The 24,978-nt window shown below is 41.9% G+C and overlaps 1 protein-coding gene across 2 annotated transcripts in view; it reads left to right on the forward strand.

Annotated features, from left to right (window-relative positions):
- The window catches only part of FOXO3 (forkhead box O3), a 125,162-nt gene that overhangs the window by 2,590 nt on the left and 97,594 nt on the right, over nucleotides 1–24,978 (forward strand). The gene's annotated exons all lie outside the window — the stretch shown is intronic.

Below are 24,978 nucleotides of genomic sequence, written 5' to 3' on the forward strand. Positions count from 1 at the left end.
CGGGTCCAAGTTTCAGCTTGTGGGTGTTAACACCTACAGGCACATCGATCCGATTAGAAAAAGCAGTGGTTGCAAACCTTTTCCTGGACGGCTTCCTTTCCTTGTCTATATTGATACTGGAGCTCGGAGATGTCGCTCCAGTAAACCTGCTTCTGACTAGCTGCTTCTGAAATGTTCTGGGGCCTCGAACCGGCCGGTCTGGCCACCTCAATCCAGACTGGCTGCACCCGCTGCTCCCGCCGAGACCTGGATTCAGGCACTGTTTGAGGGAAGGGCTCTGGTGTGGGGGACGCGGGGCCTGCGCTTCATTCACTCTGGCGTTTGGGAGGAGGTTTGGGGGCTGGGCCGGGCCGTAATGGCTTCTACCTGTAAATGAACCCGAAGAGAGACTCTCTACCGTTCCTTATCATCCTCTTGGGGCACGGGACACGTGGTAGGGAGAGAGGTGTGGAAAGGCCTATGATGTAATGACTTCCTGCAGTTGGGTATCCAAAGAGATTAACTCCTCTGCCCCTGCTGGCCTGCTGATATCCAGCTGCTTTCCTCTTCGTAGGCACCTCCCTGGCCCCTTCCCCCAAGACAGTGTGTGTCAGTACCAGGCCAAAGAGTCCTGTGCGATTGGAGATATACATCTCTTATCAGCTGCTCATATTTGCAATTTAGCTTAGATTTTTTTTTGTTTTGTTTTATGTAAAAGAAGTAGTTGCTTCCTCCTTCCCTTCCTTCATTGTCATTGGGGAGCCCTCTGTCTTCCTGGGTTTCAGGAGGTATAAAAATAAGAACAGTTTAATCTTAGTGGAGAATTCAATGGAAGCACTGGAGACGAGCCTGTAGATGAAAAAGTTAAAGAACTTAATGTAGAGAATGTTTTATTTTGCTTCTAGAAAACCCTTGCAAAGTTAAATACGGCTTATATCAGAGAGGCTTTGTATTAGATACTTTAAAAGCAAAACACGTGTGCTTTGATATTAATCCACAAATGTGTCTCATTTCTTTTAACAAATGCTTACATTATGAGTCTTATATTTGGTTTAATTTAATTGCTTTGTAAAAGAATGCCAGGTGTATGATACGAGAGTTCTTTACAGAAAGGATGAAAGTTAGACAATTCCATTTGAAAAGAGCACTAGTGTGATATGTTTTAAAACTGGGTTTCCAAGTGGATGGGAAGGGTTAATCAGTGTATAGTATCAGGAAGGCATAAGCGGACAGGATCTGAGAACATGGATTTGGGGGTTCGAAATGTTTTTCAGATTTCTCTCACTTGAAATTTAGTCTTGCATGTTTGAATCTGGTGAGGAGAATACGTTAGTTAAAAGTTAGTTAACTTTAAACTTAGTTAAAACGTTAACGTAGGAAGGCGTTTTCACCTTTCCTGTGATTTTTAAGGTTACAAAAATAATTTAATTTCACAAATAATATTTCTTGTTATTTTGTTTATAGTTAAATATAATAAGTTTAATAAACTTTATTTTTGGGGGGAAGATTTACAAGAGAAAATGGTATTACCAAAAGTAGCCGCGAATTGAGATTGGGCTAGATACATTTTCATATAGTTTGTAGGACTTGCAATACAGATTTTGGGACTAGTCATAAACTTTATGGTTTTATGTCATCGTTTTTTTGTCTTATGGTTTTTTTTTTTTACCCTTCTCTGCTATCTCATTTCTCTTCAACTAAAATCTTAGAAAATACTGTAAATTGAAATTCTCAAGGCTTAATATGCTTAATACAGGGCACACATTTTATGATTCTTTTTACCTTAAAATTTTTTACCAATTCCATTTCTGAGTGTCACATGGCAACTAATCCTTGACGACTAAAGGGATATAATTTTGTTAGAGTTTTTATAAGATGATCTTCATCAAAAGATGCAGCCATGCAGGAACTTTCAAATCTTTGATGATGGAGAAGGCCCTTTGAAACTGGAGCTGGTTTCATATTTTGATTATGACTAATAGGCAACCTTTTTTTGTGTGTGCTTGTGGTTTAGTGGAAGAAGAGGGAAAAGGGAGAGGTCAGGAGCTAATTGTGACCCATTTCCAAGTGTCCAAGTTTAGGAGTTGATTCTTGTCATGATTAGTCATTTTGGAAGCACGCATGTGCATTTAAACCACACTACTTTCATTCTGAGTAATGTAAGAGGATTTTTAACTTCCAAAAATGTCTAGAATTCAGGTTAACATCTCCTAGTCATGTGTGCATAAAGGGCACGGTATGCAGGGCCTTACTTCTTTTCAGGCTATTTGGGCCATTGCATTATGAGACCTTGTAACCAAAATTATCACCCTAACATCATAAAATGAAAGAATTAGAAAAGAGGACTTAGAGATCAGAATCTAAACCAGTGGTTCTCAGCCCTGGTTGCATGTTTGAATTACCTGGGAACTTCTGAAAAATACAAATACCCAGAGAATTTGATATAATTTGGCTTGTGTGTGGCTTAGCATTGATGGTTTTGTGTTTTGTTTTTTTTTCAAGTTTCTTAGGTGATTCTAATGTATAGTTAGGATGAAGTTTTCTGATCTAGTTCAACCCTCTTATTTTACTGGTGAAAAACCTGATTTTTGGAAAAGCTAATGACTTTCTTAAGATCACACAGCTAGTTAGTAGAGAGGTAATTAGTAGCCACAGTTCTAGAGGTTTTTGTTTTCCATTTTCTTCTTTAAATTGATCTTTTTTAAAAGGTCATTTACTAGGTAATGGATAGTCTCACATAAGTAGAGCTTGCTTTCCTGAAAGGCTTATTTGCCTCTCAATCTAAAAACATCTTGCTTATTATTTCAGCATCAAAAGGATGGGCAAATGTAGATGGAGGCTGAGTGAGTGTATCATGTTTGCATAGCTGTCCAGTGCCTGTCAGTAGGGGTACTTAGGAACTATGAAGTGATAAAAGAGGTAAGAAGGATAGCATTTTAACAAAAAGAGGAAGCCCTTGGTTACTTACATTTGTCAGATACTGTGTCAGGGAGAAGGATGATGGCTATCTCACAGGTTCCCTTACCTCGGGCATTAAAGTAGAAATGAACAATCAGATGTGGTTAAGAGGGGAAAAGGTTACATTTCCTTTAATTCAGATTAAGCTTGCACTGCACCCATGATTGAACAAGTGAGTTCTCTCAGTTCCTCTTGTCTTGGGGAGACCTCTAAGGACTCCAGGGCTTACCTGATAAGGCCTGTCTATCACTTATTTCGTTATACACAGCACACATCTGCTTTTCCCATGGGTCAGGGTGTAATCAAATTAGGCAGACTTGAGTTTCTGTAGTGGTTCCCATAATTTCACAAATGTGGGGGATACTATGTTAAGATTTCTGCTGCTGCTGCTGCAGAAGATAATTCTTCAAGAGTCCGAGTCTTCTTTCATGTAAGAATGTGTATTGTTATGGCTTCTTGCCAAGATAAAAAGATGAGGGCTGTCCTGTCACATAATGCTTATTTGTGTCCTCACTGTTTCTGTTCTTTAGATTAATACATCCAGTTCCTTTTCAACACACTGTATTAGGAAAATGTTATTTTAACTGCAACTCTGTTTTAAATTTTTTTTTAATTTGAAAATGACTAAGTCATAATCATTCCACATTGGCTCATAATTTTGACCTCAGTCACCTTTTGGAGTAACTCACCAAAAGGCCAGTTATGGTCGTGTGTGAAGAATCTGTCTGCTTGGCCCGTGTTGCCAAAATGTCGTTTTGTAATTTCCTTTGGCAATAGTGTCTTCGTCAGTGATTCTCAACTAATATACTTCCTCTTTCTACAGCCCCAGTACACTAGAGGGACTGTTTTTCCTCTTTTTCAAAGCTGTGTCATTGACCTCTGAAGTGAAGAAATTGGCCCTTTTAGACTTTGATCTGTGAGTCCCATGTAACAGAGACTCTTTAAAAAAGAAGCTAAGTGTGTGTTTTGATATGTTTATCTCCTTCTTAGAAAATGAAATGAAACTACAGCAGACTTATTTTTAGGAGATTTTAGGAGTGCTCTATTTTAAGAAAATGACACCATACAAGAACATCTTTTAGTTAAACTTTTTAGTACTCTGCTTGTGATTCTTACTTAAAACCTGCAAGATACTTTTATTTGGAAAATTAATGAAGAGGCCTTGTCTCACTAGTAAGTCATTTAATTTGGTCTGGCAAAAGTTTACCATCCATTCAAAGATCTTCATGAAAATGCAAAGATAAGGCTGTTTAGGCTTGAGCCCAGGAGTTCAAGACCAGCTTGGGCACATAGCAAAACCCTATCTTATTTTTTTTTTAAAAGACTGTTTAGGCCTGTGCATTCTGGCAGGTTGCCCCACTTACCCAGAGCAGGTGCATCAGATTGCAGATTCCCAGGGCTGGAGAGAATATGGAATTTATTTTGTTTGTATACCTACTTATTTTGCCTATAGGGACAGACTTGACCCTATTCTCAACTCCTCATTTCTCTCCTTTTCCTGCATCACAAATTGAGGGGTCCTGAAGAGCCACTTTACCTTTTTGGTGCTATAAAAGGAGCTGGGGATCATAAATGCAAAGACGAGTTGATATCAGTGGATGTTACAGCTGGTATACAGTAAGTGAATGAAAGATTGGAAAGAGAAAACCCTTTTTACCCATTTGCATCACATCCCATTTCATGTATTCAGCAAATGTTTATCAAAGGCATGCTGCTTGCAGAGCATTTGCCAGGACTTAGGGATATAGTGGTAGCAGAAGGCAGATAAAGTTCCAGTTCACTTACAGGAGTTCATATTCTGATGGAGGAGACAGAAAATAAGCTATAGCCTATCTGTGCTTTGTGAATTTGTCATCGCTGCCTATTCCCGTTGCCTTTTTTTTACATCTGTATTTCTGCTTTCTCTAGTACTTCAACTCTGCTAAGAAGTTGCTGGGAAGTGGCAAATTTGATGTGGGGCATGGCTTGGAGCTGGCCTTTAACTCTCTGCAGATCATTTTGAGCTTGCTTTGGAGATGCAAAACCAGTGTACCATGGCTCCTGTGGATTGGGTCTGTTTGGGAGAAGCTTTGGTTTTCCAAGCTCCACCTGGATTAGATAGAGCACATCTTTGGCCCTGGACTGATCTGGGATCCCCAGTTCTGTCTCCCAGGGCCTGATGTAGATCTGGCCTTCCTCTGGAGTGGATGTGGAGCCTTGATGCCACTGACTCATCTGTATTACTTGTTGCCTAAAACTCAGAACTAAAAGAGATCTTAAAGATCATCTAACTACCTTATTTTGCAGGTGAGAAACATGCTAGGACTATGTGAGTGACTGGGTTCAGTGTTCCACAGCTAGTAGGGGTGGAGTAACGGGTGTGTCCAGTCGGTGCAGTGGTTCATGCCTATAATTTTAACACTTTGGGAGGCCAAGGCAGGAGGATTGCCTGAGGCCAGGAGTTTGAGACCAGACTGGGCAACAAAGTGAGACCTCGTCTCTACCAGAAAAAAAAAAAACTAGGCCAGGTGCGGTGGCTCATGCCTGTAATCCCAGCACTTTGGGAGGCCCAGGCGGGTGGGTCACCTGAGGTCAGGAGTTCGAGACCAGCCTTACCAACATGGTGAAACCCTGTCTCTACTAAAAGTACAAAAAGTTAGCCGGGCATCATGGCGCATGCCTGTAATCCCAGCTACTCGGGAGGCTGAGGCAGGAGAATTGCTTGAACCTGGGAGGCGGAGGTTGCAGTGAGCCAAGATTGCGCCGTTGCACTCCAGCCTGGGTAACAAGAGCGAAACTCCATCTCAAAAAAAAAAAAAAAAAAAAAAAATTAGCTCTGTTGTGGTGGTGCATGCCTGTAGTCCCAGCTGCTTGAGAGGCTGAGGCAGGAGGATCCCTTAATCCCAGGAGTTTGAGACTGCAGTGAGCATGACTGCACCACTGCACTCCAGCCTGGATGACAGAGTGAGACCCTCTCTCTCTCTCTTTTTTTTTTTTTTTTAAAGCGTGTGTTCATACCACTGTACTGTAGTGTCTACTGCCTACCATTGTGGTTTCACAGCTGTTCATCTCAGTGCTGTTTGCCTCAAGTTCTTCAAGCTCTTCACTTGCTGTCTTCTGCTTCTCCTCCCCTCTTCTAGGCTGGCTCGCACTGGAGTCGCTGTGTTTCTCCTTTTGTGTTCTCCATCAGCACTCTCCACTTACCTTGCTAAATGCCTTTTCTTTCAACGCCACCTTACCCTGCCCACCCCATGGCTGCTACCTGTTTATTTTGTCATTTTGCTAAGACTGTTGAATATTTTTAAGCACAGTATAAGAGGCTTTAAATTAGGGAATGTGTCTGCCAGACAAATAAGTGTTTCTAATATTTGGAGCTGCTTTTTGGATTGTATAATCAACCCATATGGATAGCCTTAGTTCTGGGACTGTGACTCTGAAAGGGGCTGATGTGACTCAGGAGTGAGCTGGTGTCATGAGTGGAGTCTTTTGGATACTTGCAGCTCTGAAGGTGGCATCAGCCTTAGACCTCCTAGCATCGATGTTGATGTGATGTGGTGTAAATGTGAGATGATGCTGTGCTGTCTGGGGTTTCTTGCAGTGCCTGGTTACCCAATGCATAAGTCTCTGAAAACTCCATCACTACTTACCACAGAAACTGAAGGAAGCCTGATCTTGGGATGACCTTGTTGCATTAAGAGAAAAAGGAAATGAACTTTGCCGTCTTTATGTAACCCCGCTATTTGTATCATCAACATGCAGTGTCGAGAAAGTCACCATAGAATTGTTTTGCCTAAAGTTTATTTTACTCACTTTTAGGAACAAAGCTGTTATGTAAAGCCTTAGTTGTTTGTAATGTTCTGCATTTTGGGGCAGAAGTCCCAAATGTACTTCAAGTTTTCTGTCCATGGATTGGGAAATAGAAGTCATGTATGAAAGGAGAGGAGATCGCAGACAGTCTTTGAGATGAACTATTTCAAGGACCAGTCTGCAGTTCTTCCAAGTTAGAGTTCTGAATATGTGGTTAGGCTAGTGATGATGATAGAACACCCCAGTTCTGACTGCATCATTGCCCAGACAGACCCAGTATCTTTCACCATTTTATTCTTGACCAAACAACGTTCATTTCCCAGTATCTTAGTCTCTCCTAAAGGAAAAAGAACTACGGTAGCTGGCATCCATAGAGTACTGTGATGTACCACTCTTGGTAAAACGGAAATGTCTGATTGGAGTGTGTTTCAAGCCAGGCTTTTCTATAATTCGCTTGTTCCACTTTTCACTCCTGAGTTTTTGAGGTTTTAATCTTGAGACTTTTTCTCTGCAGTGCCTCAGTTACTACTATGGAATAACATAATAAGCGAAGAGGATGACTTCTCTGCTGGGCTGTGGTTCTTCTAGTAATTCTGCTACTCCTGGGTCATTGCCTGGGGTGAGGAGGCCAGGTTATCTTCTGGAGGCTCACCACACCTTGGTGTCCAGATGTGCCCTAGGACTGCAGTGGAGAGGTGAGCACAGAGTAAGGAAAGCATGTGGCACATGTGTAGGGGGCAAGGCTGGAGCAGGAAGTAAACTCTCCCCCAAACAAACAAATAAACAAACAGCATACATTACCTTCCTTCTGGAGTGAACCTATAGTAAACCCAACAGAGATGTGTTTGCCAGTTTTCAGTACGTGTTTAGGAATTTGTTTGAAAACCATTAGGGGGTGGGGTGGGGTGGAAGAATCCACATCATGTTTTCCCTTGCGTGTTTTTTTGTTTTTGTTTTTGTTGTTTTTTTTTTTTTTGAGACAGAATCTCGCTCTGTCGCCTAGGCTGGAGTGCAGTGGCGTGATCTTGGCTCACTGCAAGCTCCGCCTCCTGGGTTCATGCCATTCTCCTGCCTCAGCCTCCCAAGCAGCTGGGACTGCAGGCGCTCGCCACCACTCCCAGCTAATTTTTTGTATTTTTATTAGAGACGGGGTTTCACTGTGTTAGCCAGGGTGGTCTCGATCTGCTGACCTCATGATCTGCCTGCCTCGGCCTCCCAAAGTGCTGGGATTACAGGCATGAGCCATTGCACCCGGCTCCCTTGTGTATTTTTATTTTAAATTTTTTATTTGAGACAAGGCCTTGCTCTGTCACCTAGGCTGGAGTGCGGTGGCACAATCATAGCTCTCCACAGCTTCAAACTCCTGGCTCTCTCTGTAGAGAGCTATGATCCTCCTGACTCAGCTGCTACTAATGAGCGCCACGACACCCAGCTAATTTTATGTTTTTTTTGTAGAGATATGAGGTCTCACTTTGTTGCCAGATTGGTCTCAAACTCCTGGGTTCAAGCGATCCTCTTACTTGGGCCTCCTAAAGTGCTGGGATTATAAACGTGAGCCCCTGCAACCAGCCTTCCTTGTATTTCAGATGTCTAGTGAAGTTAGTTAAGTTAGCCCTTGAAGGTATTTTGAATTTACTTTAAATTCAGAGCCAGCAGAGGGAGTACACAAGTCTTTAAGCTGATGTCAAGTATTTTTTTCTACACACAGCTAAAATAATACCTTGATTATTTTTTAAAGAACTCTGATATATAGTGTTTCCATGTAAGTTTATTGTCATCATTAGAAAAGGAAAATTTAGGAGAGGGGGTGTGGAGATTAAAAACTTAAAGCAAGTGTTTTAAAGGAAACCTTGGTCTTCTAAGACCCATGATTTACTTCCCACTCCTAGATCATTAAATGAGAGTGCTTTTAACTGAAAAATATCCTCCCCTGCCTTTCATCTTTTTGCTACTTAGTTCCTGATACTACATGTTCATTTATACCTAACACCAAATTTTTACAGAGTAGTCACGTGTCTGGATCAGTGGGATGTTCTGTGTTTTAGTGCTATTTTGATTGGGACTTTTGATATTTTCCAAAGCTTCACAGTTGCTCATGGGTGAGAGAAATGTATGTATGTATATTTCTCTCAGGTAAGAGAGAAAGGTAAGGTAAAAAGTAAGAACAACATTATTTCCAATTCAAAAATGAATAGTCATGGATCTACAGGAGACTACTGTAACTTTGAACTTTTTGTAATTCTGTAATGCTGTATCGGTTTCTCACCTCCCTCCACTATGCCCCATATTTTGGTGGTGGGGGTTTATTTTTGACATGGCAGTTGGAGAGGGTTAAATAGAGTTCCTCTAAAATTCATGTCTTCCTGGAACTTTAGAATGGTGACCTTACTGGGAAAATAGGATCTTTCCTGAAGTAATTAGTTAAATTAAAGCGAAGTCATATCGGCTTAGGGTGGGTCCTAAATCCAGTGACTGGTGTGTATAAGTAGAGGAGAAAATACATAGAGACCCAAATAAGGCCGTGGGAAGTTGGAGACAAATATTAGAGTGATGCAGTTATAAGCCAAAGAACACCAAGGATTGCCAGGAGCCGCCAGAAGCTGGTAGGGGCAAGAAAAGATCCTCCCCTAGAGCCTTCCCAGGGAGCATGGCTTTGCCAACGCCTTGATTTTGGACTTCTAGCCTCCAGGACTGAGAAAGAATGAATTTTTGTTGTTTTAAGCCCTGAAATTCATGGTAATTCGTTATGGCAGTCCTAAGAAAGTAACCTAGGAGCCTAGGGATAGAAGAGTGGGAATGGCAGAATTGCAGATGGAGAAGAATAAAAAGACTTTATTTAGATTCAAATCAAAGTGTTAATAATCATTCATAGGCTACTTTCTTGTCATCTACATTTTGTCTTTTTTTAATCCTGCAGTGAGGACAGAGGGAGGCATGAGTTTTCCTTGATTTCCCAGTTAGAGCTACTAGAACATGTCCCTCTTTTGCATTTTGAATAAGGTGTGTCCTTCCCCCTTGTCCCCCTCCTTACTCAATTTCTTTTTCTCTGCCTGTTTTGTGAACTGACAGTATGGCCGTGCTTGTTGATTGTGGACTTGAGGTTTACAGTAAGTCCATGAAATCTGGCTGAGGGCTTTGGTGTAGAAGAGTCTGTCTTTGAGGGGAGGGGAGGGAGAAGCCAAGGATCCTCAGTGGAAGAATAGTGTGGAAGAAGAAGCCTCCTTTTGGCCCTGTCAGGGCTTGAGAAGATGGAGGCATACCATGTTCACTGCCATCAGTGATGGTAGTAAGGCTAATCCAAATCTCTCTGGAGTCCCCTCAGTGTGTCCTATGGTTGGTTCAAGCCTTGCAGAGTCTCACACACTTGGTCCTTCAGGCTTATGTCTGCTCTGTTTATATTTACATTAAAAAAACCAGCTCTTCTTTTAAAGCATAGAACATGGAGTGGTTGTCCTCACAGAAACAGCAGCAGTAGCAGTAGATATCTTGTAGGTACCCAGTAGGTGTTTGGCTTGAAATGTTCAGACATTTAAGAATCAGAATTGCATCTGTTTATTCTCATATTTTAAAATTATATTTTTGGGGAGGGGTGTCAGGGTTATATTAGAGATATGTTTAGTTTTTGCAATAAAAAGAGTCTACACAAGACATTTTCTAGCCTATTTATACTAATAATGACAATAATAGTAGCTGTGATTTATTGAGCCCTTATTATGTGCCCGTTACTCAACTAGGTTTTTTACGTCTAATATTGATTCTATAAGATAGGCATTTAAATGTAAGCCTCAGTTTAAAGACAAGGAAATGGTTCAGGAAGGTGAAAGTAACTTGCTTGGGATCCAAACCCAGGGCTCTCTGACTTGGGAGCATCTGCCTTTTCTAGTGTACTTTCCTGTCTCCTGGAGTGTGGGTGGGACTTTGGGTGGGGTACAACAAGAAATTAAAGAGCTTTTGGCCGGCGCGGTGGCTCACGCCTGTAATCCCAACACTTTGGGAGACTGAGGTGGGCGGATCACGAGGTCAGGAGATCCAGACCATCCTGGCTAACACGGTGAAACCCCATCTCTACTAAAAATACAAAAAAATTAGCTGGGTGTGGTGGCGGGCACCTGTAGTCCCAGCTACTTGGGAGGCTGAGGCAGGAGAATGGCGTGAACCCAGGAGGCGGAGCTTGCAATGAGCCGAGATCATGCCACTGCACTCCAGCCTGGGTGACAGAGGGAGACTCTGTCTCAAAAATAAATAAATAAGTAAGTAAGTAAATAAAGAGCTGCCATTTAAAAAGTTTCTACTCTATGCTGCATTCTTTACCTCTGTCCCCAGGAATCCCCACCTTAATCCTTCTGACTCCATCTTGAATGCTCATCTTCAGAGTTGTGCTGACTCTGAGTAACAGCACCTCTCTGTGTGCTGGTGGGAAGTGAACTTGGCTCCGTTATTTAGGCTCCTTCCCTTGATTTTTGCATGAGCTAAATAACTTTTAAGAATTAGCTGGGCACAGTGGTTCACGCCTGTAATACCAGCACTTTGGTAGGCTGAGGCGGGAGCATCACCTGAGGTGAGGAGTTTGAGACCAGCCTGGCCAACATGGTGAAATCCCGTCTCTACTAAAAATACAAAAAATTAGCTGGGCGTGGTGGCACATGCCTGTAATCCCAGCTACTCCGGAGGCTGAGGCAGAGAACTGCTTAAACCTGGAGGGGCGGAGGTTGCAGTGAGCTGAGATCACGCCACTGCACTTCAGCCTGGGCGACAGAGCGAGACTCTGTCTCAAAAAAAAAAAGAAGAAGAATTAGCGCGTACCTGGGTCTTTAATGGGAGAGTAGGAATGGCTTGAGAATTCTGTCAGAAACCTGTTGGTTTGGTGATTCTGCAGTTCTCTTTGGTCACTGCCAGGTGTGATCATGGTTTACTATGGGTCAGATGCACAGTGTATTATTTAGAAGAATAGAGTGACGCATGGTAGGTAGAAATCTTTTGGGATGGGGCCTTATCGCAGAAATTTCTGTGTTGGGACAGTAGGATATCTGTGCTTTTATAGGCTTCAAGCACGTAGATGAATGCAGGCAGCAACATCAAGAAAAGCAGATTTCAGGAAAAAAAAGCATTTACAAGGAGTTCTTGGCAGAAGTTTTGCTGCCAAATCAGAAATCATAATGAAAGATATTAAAAATATTTTGTGAGGTGGTCGTCTCTTTGCAATGCAGTTAGTGACGGCTTTAAAAGCAGGCTGCCAAGATAGAGACAGAAAATGTTGCATAATGCAAGTTGCTGGCCAGGTTAGTGTTTATCTCTACTGAAGAGCCTACTTGCTTTTGTCTTCAAGGTAAAAATATGTATGAATAAGACCTAAAATGGTGGTTTTAATTGGCCACAGGAAGGCACTGCCGTAAGATAAAATGTAGTTAACAGAATAGAATGCTAATTATCCCATATTGTTCTGTGTATGTTGGAAAAAAATTACAGAACTCTCAGTTTCATAGTAAAGATAGGTAAGTAGTGTCTGGATAATGTCCAGAGGATAGACTGAAACTCTGTGATAAACGTGAGCAGGCAGAAGGATGCTACCTGATAACTGAGTATAACAGCATGCAGGGGAGGACTGTGTGGCTGGAGGCAGCTGCAATAGAAGTTGGCAGTGCCACTGTGGACTTCTAAAGGGACAACTCTGGGTACAAGCCTGAAGTGTAAGGAGGACATAAAATTAAATACAATTGAACTTGTCTCCTTGAAAACTGGTTCTCCCTTTTTACTACATTAAAAAGATCAAGTGGACAGTTAAGTCATTAATTCAGGTAATTCCAATCACAAAACTACTTTTTTCCTGAAGTGTCCTAATCATTGATTTTTAAAAATGATATTTCTTTCATCATAAATTATCAGCATAATTGCTTTGGTTCCATATTTCATATTAAGCTTGGGCTGAGTGATGTTTAAAGCCTCCTGCTTACCTTCCCCCCTTTTCTTCCTATTTTATTTTACTTAATACCTAAAAAAAAAAAAAAAGAAAAGAAAAACCTCGATGTAGATTATTTTCTTCTGATACTGTGATGGTTTCATAGAGTAAAACACTTTCCCTAGATCTCTTCATTTGAACATTTCCTGTTGATAAATCACTGAAAACAAAACAAAACTACCTAATTTAAAAGCGTTGCGATGGGTCTTCCAGAGTTTTTATCTTACACATAGCTGTTCTAGGGCTTCCCACCAACATTTATTTCCAAACCAAGGACTTGTTTATCTCATCCTTCATACTTTTGCATTTGAGTCCGAATTGGATATGGGTTTTTGTTGTCTTTGTTTTTGCAGTAGAAAAACTTCAGTTGGTAGGATGAAAAGGAGAACAAATCTTTATTCACTTTCAATATAGTTCCATTAACAGTATTAATGTGCCATGTATGAATATACCTGTCATGCAGATTGAGGCCCACAGACGAATAACATTTTGGGCAAGATAATTTTAAGTAAAAACTGAAGCTCTGAACTCAAACATTCTTTCAAATTTCTTTAAAATAATAATGATCACTTAGATGAGGTGCATCATTTATGTAACCCTGAAAAGCCTGGAATTGACTTACGAAAATGTCATAGGCCTGATTATTTTAAAGTTATCTTCGAGCTGATGCTGGTGTGAGCATGTTTGCTTTAGAACACATGGACTCTTAAGCTCATGATAGATAATTTCCTAGGTGAGCTAGTATACTGTTTCTTGAAATTAGTGGCCTTGATCAGCCCTTCTCTCTCCAAGCCTGTCCGATAAAGATAAGTTTACAGCCTTCTTTTTGAATAGACGCATGTCCTCTGCTGAACTGAATTATCTAAATCAGTCCTATTTAGTCTCCTCCCCTTACAAGAAAGATCCTTATTTCAGACTGAAAGACTAGGTGATTTGGGCCATATTTTAGGTTTTATCATACTTACCCTTCATGTCATTTGTTAAGGTCAAGTTCAGCATTTGACTGTGGACATAATTTTTAGTAGGTGTTCCTTGGGAAGAGGCTTATTGGGAAGAGAAGTTTATTCGAATAGACTCATAAAATCAGTGAATGCTTTGAGTTAATTTATCAGCAACCTGTGCTGAATAAGCAAGGTGCCATGTGTTAAATTAGGAAAGGTAACTGGTGCTGCTAGTGAAAACTGTGTCTTCTAAGTTGGCTTTAAAATAAATTGTTTACCAGATTAATGTTTCAATCAGAAATTACAATTCTCATTTTTAAGATGCAGCTTTATCCACATCTAAGTTTTCTCATCAGCCAAAAAAAATTTAAATGGATGAATCTGTTTAGCTTATAATGCAGTGGAAATACATCTGGATTTTTATCTCTGGGCTCCCAGTGTTTGCCCTGTTGATGTGAGCACAGATGATTTTCACCTGACATCTTTGTTGCCTGCCTGGAGAGTCCTTGCTCTTTCCATTGACTGAGTAGTTCTAGCTAGTTTCTTTTGTGTTCATTGTTCTGCCTTAAACAGGATCATAAAGCTTTCAAAAAATTTTTTTTCAGCTTGTTACCTCATGTGTCTGTGCTGGCCAAGAAGGAAGAGAAGAAAATAACTTTATCATTTGCATCACATGATTTTACAGCTTTGAAAACCCATTTGTCAGTGTGGTTACTGGGAGGATGATTGCAGCTATTGAGTGCTCTGAGAGTTACTTCTTTAATCTCTTCCCTCTTCTTTCCCCGTTTAAAAAAACAGTTAATTTTGCTGAGGGAGAAATTTTATTGTTTTTTTGGTATATGATTTCAAAGTTGAACCTTTAAATGATTTGTGAAAAGTTAAAAGTTCTTTGCCCCAAGTTCTTAGTAACTCTTCTAAAAAAAAAAAATAGTATACCTTATTAAGAGGGTTTCCTGGCATGTTCTTTGGACTGTTATCAAGTCTTTGGCACATGAGGGTACTTCCTTGATGGTCTAGCCATTTCTGATTTTTGAACCTGAGACAGCCAACATTGAGTTGATCTCTAGATCAGCTTCACAGAATCTAACATAGTAACCTCGGTTTCACTTGTCCTGGTCACTCCTGGCTGCTGTTCCATTTTTGTCTTTTCCTTTTATATCTACTACACATTGTCTAAAGAGGGCTTATTCCCCTTCTCTTTCCTATCCACTGGTCACCTTACTCCTACATCAGTGGTTTTTAACCCTGGCTGCATTTTAGAATCACCTGAAGAGCTTTCAAAACCACCAGTGCCTAGGTACCATCCTAAGGCAGTTAGGTCAGAATCTCTAGGTATGGGGCCTGGGCATCTATGTTTTTTAAGCTTCCCACGTGGTGATAATGTATAGCCAGGATTGAGTGCCTCTATCTTAGAGACATTAGATTTTGGCTGTGGAAGTTATCAGCTATTTTAGTACTGACTTTTAGATGCATTTCAGCCCTCTCCTCCATAGGAAGCTCCACATGACAAGGAGTGCTGTAAAGTTGGGATTAAAGAGTAAGGTTGGCTTCTAAGGGCAAGAGCATTATTATCACTTAACAAACTGTGTTTAACTGGGGTCTCCTCTTCTTTAATATAAATGCATGTGATGTCTTTAGTTTCCAACTCCCACTCATTTTTCTAGTCTCTACTGGACCCTAGTTAAGTTATTTTGAAGTTTTCAGGAATTTTTAAGAAGAGATGGTGCTGTTTTAAGTCATTGCATAAGACTTGAAAACTGAGAGATATAAACTTACTATTCTTTTGTGCAACCTAATCTGATATACCAGAAGATTCCACCATATCCTGATGTTTGAAGGTAATGGTTCTCCAAGTGGTCCCTAGCTCAGCAGCGTCAGCATCACATAGGAACTTTCAACATCACGTAGGAACATCACACAGATTCTCAGGCTTACTCCACACAGACTAAATCAGAAACTCTTTAACAAGCCCTCCAGGTGATTCTACTGCAAGCTGAGGGTTCAGAACCACTCTTTTAAAGTCGTTTGCTAAGTCTGTGGAATTATTCTGGTGATAGGAGTAAAAAATCTTAACATCGCTTGCCATCTTGGCTTCAGAATCATGGCAAAAATGGGGAAAAAATATGGTGGTATCTGTTGAAATATAACAAAGCTTTGGCCCCTTGAGTATTTTGGACTTCCCACAGATCTGTGCTGCTCTGTAGCCTTCTGTACAAGGCAAGGATACTCACCTCTCAGGATCACAGCAATAAAGGATCCACTCAGGTGTATAGAGGAAACCACATGTTCACCTTAGTGCATATATTGTGTTCACAGAACTTGTGTTTAGGTTGGATTCATGTCTTTTTGTGTGTGTGATCTTTTTCTCTTGTTTGTTTTGGTCTTTTGAGGACATTCCTAGTTTTAAAACCACTATCAGACAGGAGTAGTTGCACTGACTCATCCCCAGACAGACATGGGACATGTGAGAGAAAGATAAGATAAAAATGTGCTGGGTGTAATCAGTGTGAGAGGCTCAGTGCAGTGAAGGGGAGAGTGACACGGCTCTCGTGATGAAGTCAGAGGTAAGGTGGGACATTCACCTCGGCTCAGGATCCTAAAAGGCACACGACCTCTTGCACCACAGGTGGAACCAGGTACAGATCCAAACAAGTATGCTGCTTGTCAGTATCATTGGACTCTGTAGTCCATTAAGCAGGGCCTCATGATCAGCTAGCTATATCAAACCTAGCTGGTGGCTTTAGGAATGTAAATAGTGCAAAACACAGTGGGTTGGCCAGTTCTGGATGTTCATGTGAGGGTCTTTTACCAGCTGCTTCAGAATGTTGCCTGAGATTCATAAACACTAAAACAAAACAAAACAAACTCCAGCAGGATGACTTTGGATTACAGTTCATTCTGCTGTTAGTGTCATTCCTTTTCGTACATGAAGCCGTATCCAAGATGATATGGCTTGAGTGCTAAGCCTCCGAGGTGCAGTGATCTGGGTTTTCTTCTTGGGGGAGTGGGTAGGGCAGGCCAGTCACTTTCCTCAGATTCACCAAGATTCCTGGGAAGGGTCAAGAAGGCAGGTTTGGTGTTGGAACAACATCAGAAGGTCCACATGGAAGGGAAAGCTGCACTGAGGGACTTCTGTCTGGGGTCAGAGTTTGGAGGAAAGTCCAAAATATTGTGCTGTTAACTGTGAACAGCATTCCAAACTGAACTCCAGGAGAGTACCAGGGACTTGTACACATTGGAAGTCAGGTACAGCTGGTGGGCACTGGAAGTGCTGGGGACAGTAGGATCCTTTCCAGAGCCATCACCACTCACAGGTGAAATGTGTCAACACACGTCAGTTGCTCATCCATTTTGGTTTTCCCAAAGCATGGGCCTCTGCTTGCATGTTCTGGGGGCAAGGAGAGAGGGTATCTTGAAAGGATCTGGCATCAGGATCACTTTCACAGAGGAGTAAAACATCTGGTAGCAGTCCAGGAATAAAGCCTGCCCAGTAGCAGTCCAGAAGGCTTGTCTCTCAGCCCAGAGAAACCCCCAGTCCTTGGCTTCTGTGTCTCAGACCTGGAGATAATGAGGGACATCACCTGCTTGACCCCTCTTTGAACATTTCCTTAAGGAGGCTATAGAGGAGGCCTCTGGTTTTGAGACGGTCGGTGTCCTGACTTCTATGTGCTGCTGAATTACAGAGTTGAAGTTTGAAAACTCTTAATTCCTCCCTGCCCAAAAGGGGCAAAAAGGGCTAAATCTTCCTTCTGTGTTGGTGTGAATGGGTGTGATGTATACAGTCATAACCTTAGATTTATCTATCATTTTCATGGCTGTAACTAAAAGCTACGGTTAATTGAACATTTATTAGCAGTGTGCCAGACACTGTTGAGCTTTATGCGTATTAGCTCTTCTTCATTTTTTTTTTTTTTTTTTTGAGATAGAGTCTCACTCTGTTGCCCAGGCTGGAGTGCAGTGGTGTGATCTCGGCTCACCACAACCTCTGCCTCCTGGTTTCAAGCAATTTACTTGCCTCAGGTTCCCAAGTAGCTGGGATTACAGGTGCCCACCACCGTGCTTGGCTAATTAGTAGAGGCGGGGTTTCACTATGTTGGCCAGGCTGGTGTTTACACATTTCAAACTCCTGAACTCATGATGCACCCACCTTGGCCTCCCAAAGTGTTGGGATTACAGGCGTGAGCCACCGTGCCCAGCCTTAGCTCTTTCTCTTTACTCATGAGGAAACTGAGGTACAAAATGGCTAAGTGACTTGGCTGAGGCCACATAGTTGGTAAGTGATAGAAGTGGGACTCCTGTATCAGTATGTCTCCACTTTGACTAAGGAAACTCCAAAGTCAATTTATCCAAGCTTCAGGGATCTTGATTTTGTAATACTGAGACCTCACTGGCTTGTTCTTTTCTATCATATTTCCCATTTTGGTTTAAAAGAAGAGAAAGGAAGGGAGTTTGCATGATCCGTTAGAATTGTAGATGTGTTCTACCTAGCTGTCATTGTTTGAGAACCCATAGAAAGAACAGACTTGAGTGTTAGGTTGTAGACAAGCATTCACATTGAACACAAAAGGCTTTTCAGACTTGTACTCTTGTGAAGTGTGGTTATTCTTAGGGATGGGACACTTCAAACTGCCTTTTTTCTCCAGGCTCTAGAGCAGATGTAAGTGATATTCCAGGAAGGGTGACCCAGCTCATCTTTCGCAGATTCAGAAATGAGACAGATAGATGAGTTTACTCTAAACTGCACTTAAACTTTCCTGTAGTCATTGCTTTCTCTCCCTGCCCCTGCCCCTTCTGTGGAAGTTGAAGCAGACTAATTGTATATCATCTTTTGTTGAACAGCGACATCATGCTTGGAAGCCAGTGGGTCATTTGGGTCTAGTTTTCATTCTTTTCTTTGGATCTGCTTCACAGTTTAAATTAGGCCCAGGACATTGTATATGGTGGTTAAAGAAGGTGACTGTAACAGGCAGATGTTGAAAGATGGAAGCAGTAGGAGGAGGCCAAACTGTGGAGGACAGGGGTAATAACTGGATTGGCAAATGGGGGTTGAGGAGCATGGAAGGCAGCCCAGTCAGAATACCTTGGCAGAGGCTGGAGGGTTGTAGTTGTGTGATTGTGATGAAATATTAGGGGTGATGGCTGGGTTTGGAAGAGTTAAGCCGTTATGAAATTTCTTCAAAGAACATTATCAAACAACACATATGTACTGCGATTAAGCAATATCATTAATGAGCCTGCTTTATAATTTAAAATGCAAGCAGATTTACTTTCAGTTTCAGTCATGGAACCATTGAGACACTTTGGGGAGGCAAGTGAACCACTGCAGTTCTTTCTATACTGGAAGGAAAAGGAGGAAAGCAAAGTTATTTTGTGGTTTTGGAGTAGTTTAAAAAAAAAAGTTTTGTGTTTTGATAGTGCCTTCCAAAGAGTTCAGCATTATGAATCATTTCTTCTTTGTCAAGGTGAGAGAGGCATTCTGTCTGTGAACTAAATCTCCCAAAGTCTTCAGTGTTTGATGGGCAAAGGAACGAGAGGAAAGAAATAGGAAACTGCCATGCCATCTTTCTCCCATTATCTCCCTTTCATGAAAAATGATCTGTGGCTCGCTGCCAAGACTTTGTTTAAAAAAACTTGGTTGTCTGGTATTTCTCATCTGCATGAAAAATAAAAAGTGTCTCCATTTTTTTCTGAGATAAATGGTAAAGATAAAGCTTTCTTAATGTTTAAAAATATAGGCTGCATACTCTCCAAGAAAAAAAGCCCTACAATGTCAGCTATTTTTGGAATATTATATAAACAGTTTTAACTGTCATATAGGGACAACGTATTTTTCCTGCACTCCTAACCCTCACAGGAATAAAGGACATTGGCCCTTTCTTCACTGGCTTGGTGTAGGCCATTTATTTACTAGCCACCTAAATAAGTGCCTACCAGCTGCTTTTAGGTGAAATCTAGGGATCATCCTAAACATCTTATGTGCTAGGTGTGGGAAGCAGGCCCAGCAGGCTTGGGCTGAATAGAAGTAAGAGTTCCCAGCCCTGTGTTGTTGTTGTCCCAGGGGGCAGATTTTCATCTGTGAAGTCACCTGGGAATCTTTATATCCAGTTGTAAGAACTCAGTAACATCCCTTTGCTCAGTCCAGACCAATAACATTTTAAACAGTTGCTGGACTTTTTAAAATAAAAATTTTGTGTTTCCTGCCATGTAAACAGAGATGTTCCTAAAAGAAAGTAAATGAACCATTTGTCAGATAATGCATTTATTCTGGTTACCTTAATCCCTTTGTTAGGTTTTTGTCATGGAGATAGTAGATGACAGCTTTGAAGGGATGTTAAGCAGTGGGGTTATTTTTTTTTTCCCCAAGGAGACAGTTTTTAGGGCAGACTTTGAGTATTTTTTCTCTTGTTTCTGAGTGTGTAGCTGTATATTAAGATGGGAAAGCTGACTGACCCAGGAAAAACAGGACGGTAGGCCAGTCCACCTGCTGGGTCTGTTATTCACATTCTTGTTGGGTGTAACTGCCTTCCATGTGACTCTCGGTACCCCCTTCTCAGCAGCCCTGCTTTATGTCCCTAATGTTCCCCTGTTCATCTCACCTGGACTGCTTCCTGAGGGATTTTCTAGGGGAAGGACTAATCTGAGATGCAAATTAATGCCAAATTGATGATGGAACTCCTGAGTCCTGAAACGCAGTGCCTTGGATGTCATCTGACTTACCCTTTATTTTCTGGATGAGGATATTAAGGATCAAAGATGTAAAGGAGGTTACTTGAAACCACCCAGTGGGGTCACTCTTACCTGTAAACTGACTGCGTGGTCACCACCATTCTTGCTGAGGAAGATCTGCAGCTGTCTCATGAACATCTGTAATGTGCCTGGATACAGTCCTCGCTTCAGACTCACTACTTTATTTTCTAGGGAAGAACTAGGCTTTTTATTTCACTGTGGCTGGTGTGGGGGCATTCGGTGAAAAGGTAGCTATGGGAGACAACAGGCAGCCAAAATGCTACCTAATAAACCTTTGAACCTTGAAGAAGGATTGCCCGGTGGTAGCCCTATTATCCAGAGTGATGGGGCCTGAGTTTTCTGAGTGGTTGTAACTCTGATGGTTGTGACTTTGGGAAAGAAGTATATTGCATGTAATGTTTCCAAGAATTAGTTACTGTGTGCCAGAGGAGTGGGCACATAAGCTGGATCAGTGGCTTTAATGGGCAGCAGTTGGCTGCAAGAGAAATTTGCAGTTTCACCAGTCTTAATGCTGGGCAACCCACATATTAAATAATGTTTGGTACACTTGGATATCTTTTATTGGGAATTAAGCCCCCAAAGCAGCTTTCTGTAACTGTTAAAGTCTGATAATGCTAAGCTCTTCTTCAGGCACTGGAGAAGTTTGGCAGTCTCTGGAATAAGGAATTTGTTTGGCTTTGGCACTGATAGCCAAAATGCCACTTCTAGTCACTTTAAATGTTACCAAGATTTCAGTCTCATTGCCGATTATTGAAAGGTCTGTGGCAAATAAGATTTCAGCGCTGTGGTGAAGCAATCTGTGTGTGCTTTAAAGGTAAATAAAAATACAGCACATTTTCTGAGTATAATTCTTGTAGACAGAGTTTTGTTGGTCACCCAGATGGTTGGAAGTTCTGGTCCTTCAGCAGTATGGGTTGGTGGCAGTGGTGCTGGCTTCTGCAGCCTGTGCTGGTCCAGGCCTAAACTCAGGGAAAAGTATACACGTCCAGGGCTCATGTGACTTGATCATATGGGGGCGTGCTTCATAGGTCACAGCCATGGTTATTCATCCATTTAGTTTCATTCCGCCGGCACGGTAATGCATGGAATAAAGATGGACATACAAGTGGGCATTGCTTCTGATGAGTCTGCAGTATAGTGGGTGATAGGGATATGCAAACAGAAAGTTGTTTTTCTTGGGAGATGGCACTAATCCACCTTGCCTAGAAAGAAGGGAAGTCTTGCTGAACTGTGCATCCTGGCATGTATCTCTGCCATCATTCAGTATTTTCACCTTTGATAATGAAATTTCTGACAACACAGGGTGTTGTTGGAGTTCATTTTTTTTGTTGATAAAAGTATTACTGTAATCAAAGAATTCCTTGCAGAAGTTTTGCAACCCTCAAGGAAAAGTGATAAAAAAACAGACCCTGCATGATGGATTGCAGGTTTCAGGGAGGTGGGAGTTGTCCATCCTTTCGCGTTGGCTTTGCTTTTGTTTGTGTAACCATGAAAGGATACTGAGTCTGCTTTTTGTAAAGGAGATAACTTGGTTCATCCCTAACATGCAGAGTGTTGGGTGAATTAACGAGTGGAAGGCACGTAATGATGAGTGGCACTTATGTAGTATTTTGATGATTTCACCTAGAATCTTGCCATCTGGAAACTTGCATTTACTAGGATGTAGAGCCAATTTTGGATGATACTGAGTCCAATGTTTATTTAAAATGGTTTAGATTTTCATTTGGCTAAAATCTAGGAGGTTGTAGACTAATAGAATAACAATAATGATAGCCTTTCCTAAGGAGCTCTGAATAGCCTCAATAGTACTATAGTGAGAGGTAAAAGACAAGAATCTTACCTTATTTCATAGTGATGCAGTTGAAACATGGTAGCCTGCACAGGGTGGTAGAGCTGGCCCGTTTTGAAATGAGAAGTTGAATTCCTGATCTATGGCTTTGGCACTTGCTTTGCCACCAAGAATTGCTATCTCCAAAATCTTCAAGCCATGAAGAATCTTTGCCATCTTATTTATTTTCCCAGCTCCTGGGGGGCAGAGGTTTCTCACTTGGAGTTTAGATTTTGCTGAAAGCACCAAAATCCAGGCCTGAAAGATCTCAAAGTGGATCAGGGCCTGGGGACCAGCTGTGCATTATTGAGATTGGAGCCCAAGTTGGCAGGGAGGCCATGGCTCCTTCACTATCCAGGAAGGCCCTCTGCCCTCTTACTCAGCGCTTCAGCAGAACAGGGCTGGGCTCTTGATCCTGAGACAGCTGGGAGTCTGCAAGGTGTGCCCCATGCTTTCCTTCAATGTAAAGATGCCTTTTACCTCCCATTAGAGTGCTTCAGAGGCTACTTAGGGTGCCTTAGGAAAAGGTATCGTTATTATTATTCCATTAGTCTGTAACCTTCTAGATTTTAGCTGAATGAAACTCTAAACCACTTAAAACACACTGGGCTCAGTAGCATACAAAATCGCTCTGTGCTTAGAGGCGTCTGCAAAGTGGTGGGCGTGCTGCCCCAGTGGCTGTCACTCTGGCTGCTGCCCTTATGTCTCCTTCAAGGGTCCATGGAAGAGAAATGAGGGACACATGCCTAAGGTCAGCTTCTACCACATTCCTATCCCACTTTCTCAGCCGGCTTCCTACTTTTTCACTGCCTCTGAAATAGACACAGACCTGCCAGTCCTGGAAGGCCTCAAGCCTCTGGAAAAGCAAAGATCACTTTTCCCCAAAGATGTTAATTCCAAACTTGTTTATGTTCCTCCTTGGAATGACAGCTTACAAAAATATGTGCAGTATTAAGAGATGAAGCCTGAGGGTGAAGGACAACATAGTACTTGACAGGTACCAGAATTAGGTGACACATTTCACTCTTGAGTTTCATAGCAGCTGGAGCAAAAAGGGACATAAGATTAGCTTCCAAACTTATAACTGCCTTTAAATGAAAACAGAAGTAGCGTGGCTTTTTCTGTTACTTAGAAACTTTTTCTCTTGGGACATCATAAAGAGAACACTGATCTAATAAACGACATTCTCCTGCTTGAAACTTGGTTCTCTGAGGTAATGAGCCAGTCCATTAGTTTCAGTGTTCATTCCTCAGTGATGTATCTATGTTCACCTATCCGGCCTTGTGAATATTTTTTTGACGTAACATGAGCTAGACTGAGTATGAATGGCTCCAAACTTAGGAGTGACTAGGATTTACAGATGAAGCAGTATGGATCAGTTTCTTTGGGAAGGTTCTTGGAGGACCCTATGGGAGGAAACCCTGGACAGGTAGGAAAACTGAGGAAGCAGAAGGGAAGGGCAGAAGACAAAAACCCTGGCATAAGAAATTGTCAATACTGAGAAATGGCAGGGACGTAGCAGAAGGGGATGGTTGAGGGGAAGACCAGGGGGCTGGTATGTAGTTGGTCCCCAACAGCAGTGTATTGGTGTACTCGACCCTCCAGTGTGATTCTGGGCATGAGACAAGACTCTTGTTCTCATGAAGCAGGGCATCAGGGAATGAGAGTTGGTGAGGAAATTGCATTAACATTTATTGAGCACCATTCTCACTATAAACCTGAAGGTAAATATTATTATTATTATTATTTTTTTTTTTTTTTAGTAGAGATGAGGCCTTGCTGTGTTGCCTAGACTGGTCTTGAACTCCTGGGCTCAAGCAATCCTCTCACCTTGGCCTCTCAAAGTGCCTCTCAAAGGTGTGAGCCACCATGCCCAGCCTATTCGTTTTTAATTTCTGAAGAAACTGAGGCTAACAGCTGGGTCTGGCCCATGACTGGTTCAGTAGGTATTTGGTGGACCAAGTTGACCAAGCTCACCCAGCTTCTGAGTGACAGAGTGAATATAAACCCAGCCTGCTCACTCCATTTCCTAGTTTTCTCACCTCTACCAGGGTCTCTGTTGCTCACAAGAGCTCAGGGCTGGGAGAAGCCTCTGTGTGACAGATGAAGGGGTCCTGCTGCTCTCTAGGGAAGAATCGGTCCCAAATTGCTCAAGGGAGTAAGGTGGTTTCGTTGAGGAGCATCAGCTAGGGGGATTGATGGGAATAGGTGTCAGGCAGCCAGTGGAAATTTTGTGTGCCCACCTGTGGCAGATATATTATGCAAATTCATGCAAAAATATATATATGTGTATGTGTGCACACACAAATACACACACACACGCCCCACACACTTGTTCTACGGCTTGCTTTTGAAGTGAGAGCCCCGGCTCAGTGTTGGCCTTGTTTTTTCTCCCGTTCGTTTTAGACCAGTCTGTGTTCCTGCAAACAGACAAGGCATTGTTTAAAGTACAATGTACTCTCCTGCTTTTGCATTGTCATCAGAAACCCTTGACGAAATGTTTAATTTTTCTCACAGAGGTTACCTGTACTTAGTTGACTTCCCTGATGGTACATTTGGTTCTGGAACCTGGAACTTTTCTTTTGCCCACCTGTGTTGTGTTAAGTCAGCCATAGGACACACATAAATATTTTTATAGAAAACTTAAGGATTCTTTCGCTTTGAGATGACTCAGACCCATGTTTCCAAACTGGGACATGCACTAGAGAAGGGCTCCCCCATCCTCCCTCCTCCTCTAGCTTCTTGTCTGTGTAGCGTCCTTCCTAATGCCCACTGTTTGCAGT

The sequence above is a fragment of the Pan paniscus genome, chromosome 5, assembly GCF_029289425.2.
Source record: "Pan paniscus chromosome 5, NHGRI_mPanPan1-v2.0_pri, whole genome shotgun sequence".
In the NCBI taxonomy this organism is placed as follows: Eukaryota; Metazoa; Chordata; class Mammalia; order Primates; family Hominidae; genus Pan; species Pan paniscus.